General features: G+C 44.4%; 1 pseudogene; it reads right to left on the reverse strand.

Moving 5' to 3' along the window:
- Nucleotides 1–513: 513 nt before the first annotated feature.
- On the reverse strand, nt 514–17,519 carry LOC142458591 (histone-lysine N-methyltransferase EZH1-like; annotated as a pseudogene).
- Nucleotides 17,520–19,406: the final 1,887 nt, after the last annotated feature.

Below are 19,406 nucleotides of genomic sequence, written 5' to 3' on the forward strand. Positions count from 1 at the left end.
CACCCATAGAGGGGTGGCACTTAACTTTTCTTTGCCCAGCCTTTCCTGAAACCTGGCCACAAAGGAGAGGGAGCAGGGTGGCTCACTCGCCTCTAAATTCCATCTGTGTTGCAGGAAAGTCTGTCTCCAAGCCAGCCCCCCTCAGCACGGTGGGCCACAGGGACGTCAGGAGGGGGAAAGCTAAGAGGGCAGGCGAGTGCCCGCATGTCTTCCTGAGGCCCACAAAAGTCAAGCATGCGCCTCCCACCCCCAGGCTGAGCACACGTCCTCTGAACCTCACTTTTGCCACTCTCTCTCCTGGGGGCCCTGCCTGAGCTGCCAGCCTCCCTTTGCGGACAGCTGGGGCCCCACTCGACACAGCTGAGGCCTCGCTACAGGGGTGGGAGCTGGGGGTGGGAGTTTGGGGTTCTTGGCGTGGGGCACGCACAGTGCAGGAATCCTGAGCATCAGTGGGTGAGCACGGAAGCAGAGACAGTGCCGCTAACAGAGGCGGTGGCCTGGGGCCCCTGTGCGCTAAAGGACATCAGTCTCCCTCTTGATCCCGCGGACTTGAGGGCATCTGCTTGGCTGTACCTGTAATCAAAGAAGAGCTCTTCACCAGCCTGAATTGCCCTTTTGGCAAAAATGCCAATGCGATGGTCTCCATTCACCATGACCACTTTGGCATAACAATTGGGGTTCCCGGAATGGTTTGCAAATCGAATTTTGTTGCCTTTCCAGGTGGCGTCCACTACAAAACTCTTGTTGATGTTGAAGAGGAAGCTGGCCATGTACTTGTCATTAGACCTTCCCGCGCCGATCAGCCTCACCCTGAGAAATGAGCTCACCACAATACTCAGAAATGAATCCATTCTCTGCACAGACTCCTTAATGAAGGTGCCCCATCCGGCACAGCGGAGGGGGCCAGTAGCAGGTGCTTCTTGAGGCCACGCTGGATGCTGCAGCTTTTACAGGAAACCATCTTGCAGTCCCAGTGCTCTGAGGCCCCACAAGTGAGACACAAGTCGGGGTCACCCGCCCGCATGGCCAGGTAGCACGACCACTGCTTGGTGTTGTACTGGGTTTTGCAGGGGCAGCCGGGAAAGCGGTTCTGGCAGTCGGCTTACTCTGGCAGGACTTCTCACAGAAGTTCTGAGTCATGATGCTGGGGCAGCTGCTGTCTCAGGGCCGGTCTGGGTGGCCGCAGGGCTGGTAGTTATACCCCTGGGTGGAAGAGTTACCTTTCTTCAGCAGAATCTTCCTGCCGTGTGCAGCCCACAGCCTGTGCTTCCTCTTCTGCTGCGAGGGGTTCATGAGCTCATCTGTTGGCAGCTTCAGGATGAGGGAGTCGTTGACTGCAAACTGAAACACCTGCTTGCACGTCCTGGTCCCCAGGAGCCTGGCTATTGAACAGAAGTTGTTGAAGCAGGTACTGTGGAAGATTCTTCAGCCCTGGTCCATTGCACAGGCTAAAGGGTGCTTCCACGACACAGGGCAGGGCTGGGGCAGGGCTTGCCTTCTGTTTCGTGGGGGTCTGGCAGCGAGAGTTTGCCTCTGAAGAATTGGAGGCCCAGTCATTGCCTGTGCCCCTGTCACTGTGCCCTTCCTTTGTCTTGGCCACGGCAGCTGCAGACGTGCTCGACCAGGAAGCACTGACACGTGGTGCCGGCAGCAGCGGCACCGACCAGAGCACTTGGAGCGAGGGTTGTGGAGGATGGCGAACTCCTTGGGTCTGACATCTCTGATAGTTCTCGGTACCTCTCCTTCATGTCGTCCAGGACCCCGTTCTCAGGGAACATGGAGGCGATGGCACTGAAGATCATGTCATCTGGGAATTGTTTCTTGGAGCTCTTTTTGTTGCCTTTGATGGCATGTCGTTTTCACTTTCTTGTGACCAGGTCTCCTTTGCTGCCGCCTTGCTTCCCATCTGAGGTATCATTGTGCCCTTCCTCCTCCTCATCTGAGTATTGATTCAGGGCATCTACCAACTCCAGGAAAACGGCATCCCCGACTAGGATGGACCCAGGGGTCATTTCTTCTTCACCACGGACCTTGCCATCAGAATTATTGATCAGCTCTTCAATGAAAGTTTCATCTTCTTCTTTCACCTAATCTCCCATGTATGGAATACTACAGAAGACAGTTTCATCTTCTACCATGAAGTTCTGCTGGAGAGGGGTCCTGCTGACCTCCACCAGAGGGTTCTCTGCTCAACATCTTACAGGGGAATTCCTGCCTGTGTGCCTAGGGCCCTAAGGTAGCTCGGCCAACACTCCTCAGCGTTCCAAGCTGCTGCAGGAACCTCTGCCCAACCTCCGCAACACCAAAGCAGGCAACCCACCATTGTTCTGGGTCACTCCCCTGAGAGGGAAGCCACAGAAGGATAAAGTGGTAGGTTAATTCCATAGTGAAATTAGCTGTAGGCAGTTCAAAGAAGCATTCCTACAAGTCTCCCAGAGAGAGCCAGTGCTCTTCAACTATCTGGAAAATAGCACCTGGCTCCTCTAAAACAACACAATGTAAACAGCCATCAGCCCCCATGGACATCAACAACAACAACAACAACAACAAATGGGAGAAACAAAAGGCAATGACAGAAGATGTCCTGAACATAATGACATGCATAGAAAAAGCAGACATTGAGCAGCCACAGAAAGAAATTTCAGAATGCTACTTGTAGTCATACAGGATATGAGGGAAACAATACCGAAAAAGGATGAAATAATAGAAGAGATAAAAGCCATAAACCAAAGGGAAATACAGGAGCTTAGGGAGGAGATCACAAAAACCAGTAGCAGACTCACAGACCTCGAGAAGCGACTGGAGGAATCAGAATTGCATCAGTGACTTGGAGGACATCCAACCAGACTTTAACAAACGCGAACAAAAATATAATAAGATCATCAGATAAGGTGAAGAAAATTTAAGAGCTATGTCTGATACTATGAAGCAGAACAACATTAGAATTATTGGCTTACAAGAGGAAGACACAACAAAGAAGTCATCTGCAACAATAGTGAGAGAATTCTTGGAGGGAAACTTCTCCAGCTTAATGAATGAAAACTAGACAACCATTTAGGAGGCTGAAAGAACACCAGCTAGACAGACTCCCAAGAAGAAGTCACCAAGGCACATAATAGTTAAACTATCCAACTTTGAGGAAAAAGAGAAAATTATGAGAGCAGCTAGGGAAAAACAAGCAATCACATATAAAGGTTCCCAAATAAGAATATGCTTAGACTTATTAGCAGAAACTATGAACAGGAGAGAATGGAGTAACATATTCTAAAAATTGAAGGAAAACAATGAAAACCCAAGAATACTCTACCCAGCCAAATTATCGATCAAGATAGATGGAGAAGAGTCTTCTCAGACAAGGAAAAACTCAAAGAATATGTTAGAAGAAACCCAACCCTACAAAAGACCTTTGTCAACCCAGTATGGGCAGAAGAACAACACTCACCAAGAATAAATAAGAGACCACCACATAGAACAACATCACCCAGAGGGCAACAAAGAAAAAACATCCTCCAAGATAGCATTGGCTTAAGGGTTGAAAGAAGTCAAGAATGATACACACACACACACACACACACACAGAGAGAGAGAGAGAGAGAGAGAGATGCACAACACACTAATGAGAAAGGAAAGTAGGAAAACACCCAGCACAACAGGTATAAGATGATATCACAGACTCTGCAGATGGAGATAATAACAATGGCCTGAACTAAGGCATTAAAAGACCAAGACTAGCAGAATGACTTAGAAAACACAGCCCATCAATCTGCTGCCCACAGGAGACACATCTCAAAGCCACAAACAAAAATAGGCTGAGAATCAAAGGCTGGAGAAAGGTATACCAAGCAAACAACAATTTTAAAAAAAAGCAGGGGTTGCAATCCTAATCTTGGATAAAATTGACCTCAAAGTGAAAACCATAAAAAGAGATAAGGAGGGACACTCTATAATGCTTGAAGGAATGGTAGACAAAGAACTACTAAGCATTGTAAACATATATTCCCCGAATGAGAGACCCACTGAATACGTCAAACCAAACACTCAAAAAGATGAAAAAAGAAATCACAGCCTCAACAATTATAGTGGGTGACTTCAACACATTGCTCTCTGAGAAAGATAGATCACAGGAAAAGAAACTCAACAAGGAGGCTAGAGATCTAAACACTACAATTAGACAATTTGACATGATAGATATTTACAGACCTTTTCGTCCAAATACAAAAAAAATAGCATTCTTCTCAAGTTCACAGGGCTCATATTCAAAGATATACCACATGCTGGGCATAAGGTGCATCTACATAAATTTAAGCACATTGATATGATACAGACCTCTCTCTCTGACCACTGGGCTATAAGGCTGGAAATCAACAAAAGGAAGATGAAGAAAACAAGAGCTAACAATTGGAGGATGAATAACTCTCTACCACAAAAGGAGTGCATATTGGTACAGATCAGGAATGAATATAGGAAATTTCTAGAAACTAACAAGAATGAGTACATGACGTACCAAAACTTATGGGACAAAGCAAAGGCAGTTATCAGAGGAAGTTTCATAGCAAGACATGCACACCTGAGAAAGGAAGAGAGACTCATGACTGATATGCTGACACAAAATTTATAACAACTAGAGCAGAGTCACCAGGAGATTCCTAATAATAGCAAAAGAAAAAGAAATTATAAAACCAGGGCTGAATCATGAGAGCAATGAATGAACAGATGTGCTTTACACAATTGATGTATGTATAGATTGTGATAAGAATTGTATGAGCCCCTGATAAAATGATTTTTAAAAAAGAAAGAAATCAGGGTTGAGATTCAGGAGAGGGAAAATAAGAAAACTATGGAAAAAAATTAATGCTCCTAAAAGTTGCTTCTTTGAAAGGACAAACTGAATCAACAGACCACTGGCAAACCTAACCAAAGAAAGGAGGGAACAAATTTCAATAGCAAGAATAAGGGATGAAAGAGGGGACATTACAGCAGACCCTAATGAAATCAAAAGGATAATTACACAGTATTCCAAAGAACTGTACTCCAATAAATTCAAAAATTTGGAAGACATGGACAAATTCTTGGAAAAAAAATCCCTCCCTAGACTATCCTCGATAGATGTCAATAATCTCAACAGACCTATAGCAATATATGAAATAGACAAGGTTATCAAGGGATTACCAACAAAAATATCCCCTGGACCAGATGCTTCACTGGAGAATTCTACCAAGCATTTAGGGAAGAACTAATACCAATCATACACAAACTCTTCCAGAACATGGAAAAAGATGGCAAACTCCCAACTCCTTTTATGAAGCTAGTATAATTCTGGTACTAAAACTGGGAAAGGATCCCACAAGAATCAAGAACTACAAACCAATCTCCCTAATGAACATCGATGCAAAAATCCTTAACAAAATAATAGCCAACAGAATACAAAAGTATATAAAACAAATAATTTACCATGACCAAGTGGGATTCATACTAGGGAGGCAGGGATGGTTCAACATATGAAAGACCATTAGCATTATTCATCACATTGTCAAGAAAAACTATAAGAACCACATGATAGTATGGATAGATGCAGAAAAAACACTCAACAACATCCAACACCAATTCCTGTTTAAGACACTTGAGAAGATAGGAATGGAAGGAAAATTCCTCAAGACAAGCTATATATGAAAACCAACAGCCAATGTGGTAGTCAATAGAGAAAAGACTAACACAATCCCACTGAAAAAGGGGACCAGACAAGGATGCCCCTTGTCCCCACTCTTATTTAATATCATGCTGGAGGTTTTAGCTAACAGCATAGTCTGGGGAATGAAGAGGTGAAACTATTGTTATTTGCAATAGAGGAGTTTGGCAGAGTGGCAGGATACAAGATCAACAAACAGAAGTCCATTGGGCTGTTATACTCATCAGATAAGACCACAGAAGAGGAGATCAAAAAGGTGGTACCCTTTACAATAACCAAATACAAATTGAAATGTCTAGGGATATACCTGACTAAAAGAACAAAAGATCTATATGGGGAAACTACAGAACACTATTACAAGAAACCAAGACCGACCTCAACAAATGGAAGAATAGCCCATGCTTGTGGATTGGAAGACCCCATGTAGTCAAGATGCCAAAGGCACTATATAAGTTTAGTGCAATCCCAATACAATTACCCTCATCTTTCTTCAAAGAAATGGAAAAATTGATTAACAACTTCATATGGAGAAGGAAGAAGCCCAGAATTAGCAGAGAACTCCTCAACAAGAAGGACACAGTGGGAGGGCTTGCTTTACCTGACTTTAGCACATACTATAGAGCCACCGTTGTCAAAACCGCATGGTATTGGTACAATGACAGATTCTCAGACCAATGGAAAAGAACAGAAAATCCAGAAATAAAATCATCCGTATACAGACAAATGATCTTTGATAAGGCCCCAAAAATATCCAATGTGAAGAAGATGCCCTTTTTAACAAGTGGTGCTAGAAAAAATGGGTACCTACTTGCAGAAAAATGAAGCAAGACCCTTATCTCACTCCATGCACAAGAATAAACTCAAGGTGGATCACAGACGTTGAAGTTAAACCCCAAACTATTAGGGTCATCAATGAGGGAATTGGGACCAACTTGAGAACTTTGGCACAGGGAATACATAGGCTATCAGAAATAGGGAAGGACACAAACACAGAGGAGGCACAAATTGACAAATGGGATATGCTGAAGATAAAACACCTGTGTACATCGAAAAAATTAACTGAGAGTAATAAGCAAGTCCCAGGACTGGGAAAACATCTTTAGCAATGACACACCAGACAAAGGCCTTATTACTGAAATCTACAATAATCTGCTAGCTTCTAAAAAGAAAAAAAACGATTTGCCCACTTGAGAGATGGCCTAAGGACCTGAACAGAAGTTTCACAGTGGCAGAAGTCTAAATGGCCAACAACCATATGAGAATATGTTCCCGATCTTTAGCCATAAAAGAAATGCAAATTAAAACAACAATGAGGTCCCACCTGACACCCTCAAAGGTAGCCCAATTCAAAAAATCAGAAAGCAACAAGTGTTAGAGGGGCTGTGGGGAGACAGGAACTCTCATCCACTGCTGGTGGAGCTGTAGGTATGTACAACCACTAGGGAATTCGATCTGGAGATATGTATAACAGATGGAAATCGAGCTACCATACAACTCAGCAATCCCCCTACTGGGCATATACCCAGAAGAGGCAAGAAACAAACCAAAGCCAGATAACTGTGCTCCAATATTCATTGAGGCACAGTTCACAATTGCAAGGACTTGGAAGCAACCGAAATTTCCATCAACTGACGAATAGATTAAAAAGCTGTGGTATATACATACAATGGAGAACTATGCGTCACTCTAAAGCGGTGATGAACTGATGAAGCATATCGCTGCCTGGGAAGAATTGGAGGAAATCATGCTGAGCGAAGTAAGTCAAGCACAAAAGGACAAGTACGACATCAGTCTGCTGAGGTAAGCTTTCTTTAAAAAAATGCAAAAGGACCATTGGACCTGGGATGAGTAGCAGGTAATATGGCAGGGACCAGACCAAATACAAGGATACACATGGTAGACAACTAAAAGGGAGGTGGGGAAAGGAAAAAAATAATAATAAGAAAAAAAGAAATGCGTAGCGGGGGCATAGGGCACTAACCCACCCAAGGGGAGGGTATTGTTTATATATTCACAGGGAAAGAAGGACCAGACTTCAACCCAGTGCTCCAAGATGTGAATGCAAGATGCCGGCGTGGAGTAGGGAAACAGTGGAGAGGTCTGGGGGGCCGACCCCAAACCCAACTACTAAGTGGACAACTGCCCCTCCCCTCAGAAGAATTTATTTCAAAAGATGGCATTGAATCTGCAGCTCCAGGAGAGGGACATATCTGATCGGAGCACACAGCAGATGAAGAGGGAGGAGGAGAGAGTGGAGCACATCTTGGCCCACCAGGCCGTGAGGACAATGTTCCCAATTAGATCAGCCAGTCGACAGAGAGGACCACATGGCTGGCCCCATTATGAGACATGATGCCCCTCACTGACCCATAGGGGACAACACCGGAGAGCCAGTGTGGGGATTGAATCTGATCTGATCCCACCACACTGTGGCAAAACACTAAGGGGGTGCAACTTAACAGCAAGGGAATGGAGCAGCGAGGTCCCAGAGAATGCTGAAGGCAGACTTTGGGGCCAGGGTGTGGTGCCCCAACAGACTGGACTGGAAAACTCTCCTAAAGGCCAACAAACAATCCTTGAACTAACTACAAGCTTTTCTTTCTTGTTGTGTATTATTTTGGGTTTTTTTTTGTCATTGATGTTGTTTTGTTGCATATTGTTCTGTCTTGTTTTTGTGCATGTTATTATCTTCTCAGGTCTGTCTAAATAAGATAGGCTGGATGAACAATCTGGAGGAGAAAACAACCGGACCAACAGCTCTGGAGGGACATGGGAGAAGGGGAGGTGAGGGGAAAGGTAGTGGTGTTAACAAACCCAGGGCCAAGGTAACAACAAGTGATCTCAATTGGTGGTGAGGAGGGTGTAGGAGGCCTGGTAGGGCACAACCAAGGGTAATGTAACAAAGAGGAACTGCTGAAACCCTGGTGGGGACTGAGCATGATAGTGGGACAGGAGGAAAGTCAAGGGAAATAGAGGAAAGAGCTGGGAGGCTAAGGCCATTTATAGATGTCTAGATAAAGACATGTACATATGCAAATATATTTATATATGAGGATGGGGAAATAGATCTATGTGCATATATCTATAGGTTTAGTATTAAGGTAGCAGAAGGACATTGGGCCTCCACTCAAGGACTCCCTCAATGCAAGAATACTTTCGTCTATTAAATTGGCATTCTGTGATGTTCACCTTCCCGACACAATCTCTGAAGACACATAGGTGCATAAGTAAATGTGGCGAAGAAAGTTGATGGTTCCCGGCTATCAAAAGATATAGTGTCTGGGGTCTTAAAGGCTTGAAGATAAACAAGCGGCCATCTAGCTCAGAAGCAACAAAGCCCACATGGAAGAAGCATACCAGCCTGTGTGAACATGAGATATCTAAGGGATCAGGTATCAGGCATTATCAGAACAAAAAATCTTACCATAGTGAATAGGGGGGGAGTGCGGAGTGGAGAGCCAAAGCTCATTTGTAGGCCACTGGAGATCTCCTTTCAGAGGGGTCTCGGGGCGGAGACGAGCCAGTCAGGGTGCGATATGGTAATGATGAAGAATACAACTTTCCTCTAGTTCCTAAATGCTTCCTCCTCCCCCACTATCATGATCCCAATTCTACCTTGCAAGTCTGGCTAGACCAGAGGATGTACACTGGTACAGATAGGAACTGGAAACCCAGGAAATCCAGGATGGATGATCCCTTCAGGACCAGTTGTATGAGTGGTGATACTGGGAGGGTAGATTGGAAAGGGGAAACCGATTACAAGGATCTACATGTGACCTCCTCCCTGGGGGAAGGACAACAGAAAAGTGGGTGAAGGGATATGTCATACAGGGCAAGATATGACAAAATAATAATTTATAAATTATCAAGGGTTCTTGAGGGAGTGGGGAGGGGGAAGGGAGGGGGTTAAAATGAGGACCTGATGCCAGGGGCTTGGGTGGAGAGCAAATGTTTTGAGAATGATGAGGGCAACGAATGTACAGATGTGCTTTACACAATGGATGCATGTATGGATTGTGATGAGTTGTATGAGCCCCTAATAAAATGATGTTTTAAAAAGAGCTGTAAGAGCCCCCAATTAAAAAGCAAAAAAAAACAAAAAAAAAGATGAAAAAAATAGCCTTTGGTGGCTCCCAGAGGTGGGAACAGAAGGCCGGGAAGGAGGATCAAGGGCTAGAGTAGGTCGATGCCAGCGGGGTGAAGGAGAAGCAACTATTCTCTTTTGTTCATTTGTTTGTTTGACAATATTCTTTAAGGGAAAGAAGATAGAAAAAAGGGGGACCAGAGGAAGTTATTGGGAGGTTTGATAAGATGTTTAAATTGTTGAATTAAAAAATGATGATCTGAACTGTAAACCCTCACTTAATTCACAATTGGGTGTTTTTAAAATGTACAGGAAAATCAGATCATGAAAAAGAACACTGCAGGTCAAACCAAACATTTTGTAGATGCCAGAAATGGCCCCCAGTTTGCACCTTGTCATTCGGGTCAAAACAAAGCATTGGGTCCCACTGCACGATTGGGAAACAGAGGCTTGGAGAGCTTAGGCGAGAGTCTGTTTTCACTAGCCCCACCCCTCCCCTCATGAATTTAGATGAGGTCAAGCTGGGCCCTACCACCCCTGCCACTGCCATCGACTACACACACTCACTGTTTCTAGCGTTGGCATCCACAGTGGAATTCATTGCAGCGGCTCCAGACATATGAAAGCATGGGATTTTTAAAGAAAAACAGAGAGCATGAGAAGTAGAACTTTGGATTCTAGGATGCTTACTCTATTATCTGTAATGTCTAAAAGGTAAATCAGAGGTGCTGAGGGGAGAGAAGTCTTGGGGGCAAAAGCCAGGCTGATTAAATAAGATGGTATACGGGAGGGGGGAGGCCAGAGATTTCTGGTTCTATCCATCCAGAGGTGCAAAGAAACATGTCTCAAGGTGTGGAAAAGATGTAACCAGGATGTTTCATTGATCTGAATGTACTCTGGGTATTGAATATACAGGGAACCCTGGTGGTGTCGTGGGTTTCATGTTAGGCTGCTAACCACAAGGTCAGCAGTTTGAAAGTTTCAGCCCCTCCATGGGAGAAAGATGAGGCTTTCTACTCTCAGAAAGAGTTACAGTCTTGGAAACTCACTGGGGCAGTTCTACCCTGTCCTATTGGGTTGCTGTGAGTCAGAATCAACTTGCTGGCAATGAGTTTGGTTTGGGTCTAATGTTTTAAAACAGACTTCTGACTGTATGATGGAAACAAATATTGGATATTGTAGATAATACACTGAGAGCATGTAACTGCACCTTCAGCCAAGACTTGAATGGATACGTAAAATAGATTTGCTTGAAAAGAAACACAATGTTGATTTGAATGCAGCAGCCCTGTGTATAGAGACCTGGGGCTTTAGATGGAAAACCCAGTCTCATTCAGAAAACTTTCCTATAAGGAAATTTACAGTGATAAAACATGCAGAGTCTCTGATAACTAGAAGGAGAGTAGGAAATTTGCACTGAAGGAAGGACCTGCAAGAAATACAAAAAAAGGTCTTTTGCTTTTTGAATTTTGAGCAAGTGGGTGCCTTCAGGCATGAAAAGTCAGTGTCCAGCAGAATCCCTTTCCAGGACAAACAGCTAAAGGAAATTGGTGAGTGTGGCCCAAGGATTTATTTAATGTGGTTCTTCTAGCCAAAGTCTCTTCATCCCCCCAAACGACCCTTTCTTGTATCGGTCTGGTAAAAGGTAGCTTAAGATACTGATAGGATTCACCTGTGAGTAATTGCAAACAAGAATTCGTGGCGTGTCAGCTTATTGGGTATCGAATGAGCCCTTTGAGAAGCCAGAGGAGGACTTTAATTACCAGCAAGAGCCAGCAGTGGAGAGCACCCTCTAGTCTAGACCCACGATCCCTGTCTCCTGGATCCAGAAGACAGTTGTAACCTCAGAGGAGCCACAGCAGAACCAGGAGGCAGACCATGGAAGAGAGTGATGAACTTTCTCAACCCATAGAGTAAGTAAAGCTGAGTGCTTTTGTGCATGACACTGACTTGCGGAGTAGGGTGCCTTTGGGCACTTAACTGGGGAACTTGGCCTTGAGGACACATGGGGCTTGAACTGAATGCCGTGGAGCATGGTGTGCCCCTTTGGACATTTATTGGCAGACCTGAAAGAACTTTGTGACATGTCCTCATAAACAGCTCAGCCTTGAACATTTTTCACTGCCATTGCAACTTGTTAGTGTCCTTAATAAACTTTTTAACCATAGATTTTTTTTTTGTCTGTGAGTTTGGTGTAGCCATTGCAGTGGATATTATTAGAACATAGAGAGGTCAGTACCAAACCAAACTCACTGCCATTGAGTCAATGCCAACTCAGCCTGTTGTGTGTTCTTGTGGTGACCACCTGAGGTCTTGAGTGGAAGTGAGGAAAGTGCAGTTACAAAAATATGGGCTGAGTTTGCACATGATTTATTGGCACTCATTGCTGATGTCAGATGGATCTTGGCTGAAGGAAGAGAGTATCACAAAGATGTTTCCTTGTGTTTTACTGACTATGCCAAGGAATTGGACTGTGTGGATCATAACGAATTATGGATAACCTCGAGAAGAATGGGAATTCCAGAACACTTAATTGTGCTCAAGAGGAATATGTGCATGGATCCAGAGGCAGTTGTACCGACAGAACAGGGAATTGTGCATAGTTTAAAAAAAAACAGGAAAGGTGTGCCATAGGATTGTATCCTTTCACTGTACTTGTTCAATCTGTATGCTCAGAAAATCATCAGAGAAGCTAGATTGGATGAAGAAGAATGTGAAGAACCTGATCAGAACCAAGGGACTAGCATGGGATGCCTTGATGGGCTTACTGGTTCACAAGCAAGGTGGTGCCAGGGGCTGGAGTGAATGGTAGAGTGTGAGAGATTAGGGTCTTGGAGTCAAGGTTTTACTAGTGGAGTGAGGTGCCCGAGTGCTTATTTGGAAAACTTAAAAATTATGTAACACTTCAAATAGCAATTATATAACTTTATATAACAATTATATACCAAATAGAGAAGTGACCACACCTAGTGTTTGGGGGCCTAAGGGGTTGAGAGCTAGGTCTATTTGCGGACACAGCTGAGAAGAGGCTGTCCAGATTGAAGACCTGTATTCTGAGTTATTTCTGATCCTGAGTTATAACCTGTTACTTCCCCAGTAAAGCCCAGAACTGCGTTCTGTGTAGCCACTGCAATGAATGATGGAAACCCAGCAGAGAAGTCGGGAATGCCAGGGTGCTGAAGGTATATCTAAGGTATGCAGGTATGACACATACCCTGGGTGTCACTTGAGGGGGTGAGGAGTGCCACTGAGTAGTTTCTATTGGCCATCCCCGATTCCATGATCAGCTTTGAGAAATCATTCAGCAATTTGAACTAATTGCCACAGATGTACCTCTACATGCGAAGCTGGTATCAGAACCGTAAAAGTTACCTCCAAAAAAAAAAAAAAAAACCCAACACAACTACCTCCAGCTTGTAGGAATCAACCTTGGGCTGAGCTGATATTGACCTTGACTTCCCCTCCTTGTGGGATTAGATGTCAGATATCCCTATGCAACTATTTTTACAAGCCCCGATTTATGACCCTATTTTATTGCTTATGGGAACTTGAGTGTATGAATTGGTTCAAGTCAGGCCTTTCATATTATGTGAAAAACAGCCAACCAAAAAATCCCCGTAACACCCAAATCTAGGAGAGTGGGTCTGTGGAAAGTGAGTCTCCTGTCTCAGAGAGAGTCTGTCTCCAGGGCAAGAGCACTGGCTTTGGAGTCAGCAGGCCTAGCTTTGTCCCAGACTTGCCCTGAGGCCCTAAGCGGCTCACCTGACATCTTTGTGCTGTTGTTCCCTCCTCTGAACAATGAACGCAGTCATTCCAGAGTCCAGCATCAAGGTGAGGAGTTCTTGAAGTACTATGTGAAAAGGCATCTCACCTCTGTCTTACATGCAGTGGATCACATGCCTTCAGCTGCCCTGCAGGGTCACTGTCCCTTCCCTTAGCCTTTCTCTCCCCTGGCCCAGCCCCACTGAGACCCACCATGATGATTAATAACTCAATCCCCTCTAGGTCCCCCAGAGGCCAGAGTCCTCTCCTGTTAGATTTGATACAAGCAAGGCAGTCTAAGGACACACTAATGGGTGTAACTTCAGGAAGAAAGAGGTAGGGCAACTGGGGAGGTATTTGGAATATTCTGGTCCCTTATTGAGAATGTCCTTGTTAGATCTCTCTGGAGTTAGATCTATACCTCGGTCCTTGGCTCCACGCGAGAAAGAATTCACGCCGAAGCCTGGTTCGTGATCCAAGTGAGTTTTATGAGAGTTAGAAGTTTCAGGTTTACACAGCACCCATAGGACTCCTCCCGACCATGCAGCCTGGCGGAAGCTGCTCAGCGTCACACAGACAAAGTTCTCTCTCCTCTTGACTCTAGGTTCCTGCCTTTTCAAGGATTCCACGGGGAGGCATGGTGAACGACCCCTGATCGACCCCATTGGGTGAATTGAATTCACCTGGCGTAGGTGGGCCAATCAAGGTAGCCTAGGTGGGCCAATTCAGGTTTAGCCGCCTACCCATGCCTACAGGCGGGAAACCTGAACCTCTGAGCATGTGCAGTGCGCCACTCCTTTGTTCCCGTGGCTTGGCTCTCTGGGCATGTGTTAATGGACATTCCCCAACCCTGAGCTAGTCTACCTAACATCCCTTTCCACCATCCTATTGGCAAACTCTTATTCATCCTTTGAAGCCCAATATCAAATATCTCCTATCTGATAAACCCCAGCCCAGCCCAAGTTGAGTCAGACACAGCTGTGTGTTCTCCTGCAGCCCCACTGAATAACGACATTATGTCTGAGTGTATCTGTCTTATTGGCCTGGCTCATTTTACAGCATGGGAAACTGAGGCACATCAACCACCAGTGGATGATCTGTAGACACTGCAAAGACAGGGTAAAGAAGATGAGCACGTGGCTGTTGGTGCTGCCACAGTTCAACCCCACTGTGCACTTCTTCTCTGGCCTTGGTCCAATCATATCACTCCTCTGCATGACCCCACTGGTTCAGGGCATTTGTTCCTTCACTGAACAGGCTACCCCTCACTCCAATGCTTGGTTGCTGACAGGTGTCGTTGTGTGAGTTCTGATGCCTGGCAACACAAGGCACACCACAAAGGAACACAACCTGGTCTTGGGCCATCCTCACAGTTGTTGCTACGGTTGTTTGAACCCATTGTGGCGGCCACTGTGCCAAGCCATCTCATTGAAGGTCTTCCTCTTTCTCATTGACTCGATTTTATCCAGCATGATGGTCCTCCCAGGTGATATGTCCAAAGTAGGTGAGAAAAAGCTTTTCCATCCTTGCTTCTAAGGAGCATTTCTGCTGTACTTCCTCGGAGACACATTTGTTTGTTCCACTGGAAGCCCAGGATACTTTCAATATTCTCTGCCAAGACCATCATTCATGCACATCAGTTTTTCTCGAGCGTTCCTTGCACCGTCCAGTTTCCACACACAGATGAGGCAATGGGTAAAGCCCTAGCTTGGGCCAACTTCCCCTTAGCTCTAACACTGACTGCTTTGCTCCTCCATCCTCAAAAGGGGTCTTGTGCAGCACATTTGCCCAATGCAGTACTTAGTTCGGTTTCTTGAATACTCGGGTCAGTTTCTTGATGGCTGTTTCTATGGGTGCTGATTGTGGATTCAAATAAAACCAAATTCTTGATAACTTTAATCTTCTCTCATTTATTGGACTGTTGCCTACTGGCCCAGTTAAAAAGATTTTTGATTTCTTTACATTGACTTATACTCCATACTGAAGGCTGTACTGTTTGATATTCAGCAAATGTTTCGAGTCCTCTTCACTTTGAGCAAGCAAGGCTGTGTCCTCTGTATACTGCAGGTTGTTTAGCGAGCCTTTCTTCAATTCTAATGCTGTATTCTTTTCCATCGAGTACAACTTCTCAGGTTTTCCCCCTGCACCTACGGATTAAATACAGTGAAAGGTCACAATCCTTACTCGCATCTCTGCCGGTTTAAAACATTCAGTATTCCCTTGTTCTGTCCAGACAACCGTCTCTCAGTCTCTGAACAGGTTCTGAATGACTATAATGAAGTGTTCCAGAATTCTCACTCTTCTCAATATTATACATCGTCTGTGATGATCACACAGTCAAATACCTTTGCATAGTCAACAAAACACAAGTAAACATCTTTCGATGCTCTCGGCTTTCAACGAAGATCCAACTGACATCAGCAATGATAGTCTCTGTTCCACAGCCTCTTCTAAATCCAGTTTGAATTTCTGGCAGTTCCCTGTCAATATACTGAAACAGTAATTAAAAAAATTATCTCAGCAAAAATTATTCCCAATGTTGAGGGAGACAATGGACAGTGTGACAGGAAATAACAATAATATATAATTGATCAAGGATTCATGAGAGTGGGAGGGTGGGAGAGGGAGGGGAAAAACGAGGAGCTGATACCAAGGGCTCAAGTAGAAAGAAAATGTTTTGGAAATGTTGATGACAACATATGTACAAGTGTGCTTGATACAATTGAATGATGAATTCTTATAAGATTTGTAAGAGCCCCCAATAAAGTGATTAATAAAAAAATTATTCCCAACTTTAATGAGGTATAATTTACACACAATGAAATTATTTCATTTCAGTGCACAGTTTGATGGCTTTTGAAAAATGTATACCATTGTGGGTTGGCAATGGGGAACTGATTACAAGGATCTACAAATGACCTCCTCCCTGGGGGATGGACAACAGAGAAGGGGGTGAAGGGAGACGTTGGACAGGACAAGATATGACAAAATAATAATTTATAAATTATCAAGGGCTCATGAGGGGGGCTGTAGCGGGGAGGGAGGGGAAAAATGAGGAGCTGATGCCAGGGCTTGGGTGGAGAGCAAATGTTTTGAGAATTATGAGGGCAATGAATGTACAAATGTGCTTTACACAATTGATGTCTGTATGGATTGTGATAAGAGTTGTATGAGCCCCTAATAAAACGATTAAAAAAAACAAAGAGGGGAAAATAGAGGGGAGGGGGGAATGCATAACTACTACAACCATGGTGTACAATATTTCCTCTAACCGACACAGATTCCTTTTTGCAGTTAGCTCTTTTATCCCACCGCAGCCCCTTGAAACCATGGTTTTCTGGGGTCCATGCAGTTCTCTTTTCCAGAATGTCATGTAGATGGAATCCTATTGAAGGCAGCCCTGTGGTCTGCCTTCTTTCACTCAGCTAAGCATGCACTTTAGATCTACCCGGGATGCAACGTGTCAGAATTTCATTCCCTTTTCCTTGCTGAGTAGTATTCTACTGATGTTTATTGTTTATTGATTTGTAAGTTCACAGACAGTTGAGTTCTCTACAGGATTTAGTTATTAGGAATAAATATGCTAATAACATTCACATACAAGATTTTTTGGTATAAATCAGTGTTTCCCAAAGTAAGCAATACCGCCCAAGGCAGCTCTGAAATAGTCCAGGGGTGGGCTGCAAAAGCAGACACCGCCACTTTACCCAGGACGGTGGACTTTGGTACACGAGTTTAATGATCAAAGGGGCTATGAGCAGTTTTTTTTTTTTTCTGAAAATGGGGTGGGCTAGGCCAAATAAGTTTGGGAACCGTTTTCATTTCTAGTGGGTGGGGAATGGCTGGATTGTGTGGCGTACGTCAACTGAACGTTATCAGTGATGACTGAGCTGTCTTTCAGAAGGACTGTACCACGTTACTTTCGTACTCGGCTTGTGGCTCTTGCACGTCCTTGTCGGCCCTCGGCATCAGCAGTGTCTCCAACATGCGCTAGTCTAGCACGTGTGGAGGAAGAGCTCCCTGTGGTTTTAATGGGCATTGTCCGTATGACTCACGATGCTGAGCATCTTTCCATGTACTTAGCTGCCATCCTGCATCTTCTGAGAGGAAGTGTCCGAGTCTTTGACACGGTTTTTATTTGGTTGTTTGTTTTCTTATTATTGCATTGCAAGAATGATTTGTATATTTCGGGTACAATCCTTTTATCAGCTCTTTATTTTACAAATATATTTTCTCCCAGGATGGTTTTGGAATAGACATTCTCATAGAAGCCCCCAGAGTGAGTGCTCTTATCATCATAACCACTAATACTATATATATTTTGTCATTGTAGATGAGACTCATATTCCTCAGCTCAGATTCCAAGATCCCCAGGGCCCTTGGTAATGTTTGTGGTTTATAACTTTTATTTATCATAGCCAGTCAGCTGACTATGGGGGGGGGTTGCAGACAGACCACTCCTGAGCTGGACAGGAGGCTCGGTGGAGGCCTTGGGACAAAAGCCCAGCCGTCACCTACCACGAAACCCACACGCACAGCCCTTATGGGCTGGAGCCTTGTATTGGACAGGGTTCTCTAGAGAGACAAACCAGATTGCTAGTAATTATATATAAATATATTTATAAAGATAGATATATAATTCGAGAAATAAACCATTAAATAATGTACAGATAGATAATACAAGAAATTAACAGTTAAATTATAAAGCAGTGAGACACTAGCAGTCCTTCAAGTTTTTTAGAGCTGCCAGTTGCCAGTCCCCTTCTGTAGAGAGAGCTGGGCTATATATACCCAAGCAGCAAACAGCAAGGCAGGTCCCCAACTGTCATCAACTGTCGGTCCCCAGCTCCAGAGATGAACATTCCAATCGTGTGGGCTTAAAGGGACCTCAACCTACAGAGACACAGTCCACAGGCTAGGCATCCCACAGGTAGTGCACCCCTTTAAACTGAGGCACAGAACAACCAAGGTGAGGCTCACCGAGCCATTTATCCCTCTGCCCTTCCGTTAATCCTACTTGTGTTTATCGGCCAAGCTGGCACAATAAACTATAGCAATCCACCCCTTGCCAGCCTGGCACCTGTACATAATTCTTTACCCATACATACTTATATAATTTCCAGATATTAATGAAATCACACTTATACTTATCATCAATCATCTATCATACATATAAATGAAAACACACTGAGTCAAATTATATCTGATATAACATACTTGAACAAAGGAAATATATGCAATAATCACATACAAAGAAAATACATTGACAATTACAAGCCTCGCTTTTGCAATTGATCACGTGGTCGTAATTGATAGGTAGAACTATCTTATATTGCTACCCATTCTGTATTACCTTTGCCCTAAGCAAGCACCTCAGCTGGCTGTGGTTTTTGGCCTGGCGGGGTGACCCAGACCTTCATTCCTGAGGGATCTGGGTCATTATAAGTCCTGTCAGGATTGGGTTGCTGCAACTTACCATTTACTTTCATAACAGGGCATGGTAACACTAAGAGTCGGCCTATGGGATCTCCTGGATTCCAGACATATTCTTCTTTACCTCCATTATGTAACACCAGTCCAATTTCTCCTTGGTAATCAGGATCAATCACACCACTTAGTACAGTGACACTCTTCCTGACCTGTTGATCCAAAGGCATGAGAAGTCCAAAGTGCCCAGGGGGCATTCTCAGCTGCCAGTTCAGTGGAATCCATGCTGTGGTTCCAGGTGGGAGAGTTCCTTTCTTCGGGACCAGGACCTCCAGGCCTGAGGAACACAGGGTTGCTGCGACAGGAAGCAAAAATGCTGCAAGGGGGATCACTAGGAGTAATAGTGAGTGGTGCCACTCCAGCTTCCACCCCTTGGTTCCTGGACCC

The sequence above is a fragment of the Tenrec ecaudatus genome, chromosome 10, assembly GCF_050624435.1.
Source record: "Tenrec ecaudatus isolate mTenEca1 chromosome 10, mTenEca1.hap1, whole genome shotgun sequence".
NCBI lineage: Eukaryota > Metazoa > Chordata > Mammalia > Afrosoricida > Tenrecidae > Tenrec > Tenrec ecaudatus.